Consider the following 1,204-nt stretch of genomic DNA (forward strand, 5'->3'; position numbering starts at 1 on the left):
CTGTACTGTTATCTATTTTACATAAGCTTTTATTTACCTATACAAGCTGAAACTGAAACTGATGCTGAATAACTGCATTTAACCCAATTTTTATGTCAGTCGGCTGGGCACGTTGGGCCATGTCTAGGCGTGCTTGTGCCTATTTTCAAATTATACATGTGACAACACAAATGGACATGCTAACTTGAACAGACAGCTAGACCCTATACCATAGGCAGTATGGCACATCAGAGGTTTTACACTTTCTCCCATGTGTCACCTCTAAGCCACTTTGCAGGCTCAGGGGGTGGGTAGTATGCAGTCAGCCAGGCACTGGTTCGACCATCTATCTTGCACCTAGTGCTGGTCTAGAAGGTGGTGCAGGTTCAGGGAGAGTAAAGCTTATTTCCTTATCCCCACTTTATAAGCATGCTGGCTTTGTTTTTTGTTTTTATGTACAGATTTTGAGTTTGCCCATAAATTTATATCAGGGTTAAAAAATTAACCAGTTGGAGTATAAGGAAGATGTTATATCTTGATGTGTGAAATTATTAATTTTTTTTTTTTCTAGCTTTTTCTACACTTGCTGTCATGGTCTGAGTTGTTGATGCAGATTCATTGACAGACTGAGCTGTTTCTATGTCAGACTAGAAACTGGACACAGACCTAGTAGTAAAATGTAGAATACAAATGATTTAGAGGTAGACAAGAAGGTAATGAAACAGTAACAGAAACAATGCAAGGCAATAAAAAATGTTGAAATTATCATTATTTGAATAATCTCAAGTTCTTAGATAAGACAGGATGATATGGTTGGAAATAAAGAGGATACCAGACTAATGTAAATGCAATACCAGTAGCAGAGTATAGTACATCCATCAACATCTGACTAAATGTAGGGACACCTTAGATGGCAACATGTGTGTGCTTCAGCCAAAAGCATAGAGAGGGAAAAATATTTTTACCCCACTTTTAATTTTTCCCTTGAGTTGCATCTGGTGTGTGGCTAGTCAAGGTGGGGGTGAAGTCTAATGGTAGTGAGCTAGTGAAATCAGGCAATATTGTCTTCAGGCAGTCAGTACCCTGACCTAAGTGCATGTTGCCATCTAAAGTGTCCTTGCATTCAATCACATACATATGGATGTACTATAGTTTAGAAACTATACAAGCTTTGCAGTAGCTATTGCATATTCAGTAGAATAATAAAGGAGACTGTTGCATTGCA

The 1,204-nt window shown here is 38.3% G+C and overlaps 1 protein-coding gene across 1 annotated transcript in view; it reads left to right on the plus strand.

Annotated features, from left to right (window-relative positions):
• LOC119586148 (multiple epidermal growth factor-like domains protein 8) overlaps window positions 1-1,204 on the plus strand; it is a gene marked incomplete in the record, with an annotated part of 25,388 nt that overhangs the window by 13,716 nt on the left and 10,468 nt on the right.

Source organism: Penaeus monodon, chromosome 21, assembly GCF_015228065.2.
Source record: "Penaeus monodon isolate SGIC_2016 chromosome 21, NSTDA_Pmon_1, whole genome shotgun sequence".
NCBI lineage: Eukaryota > Metazoa > Arthropoda > Malacostraca > Decapoda > Penaeidae > Penaeus > Penaeus monodon.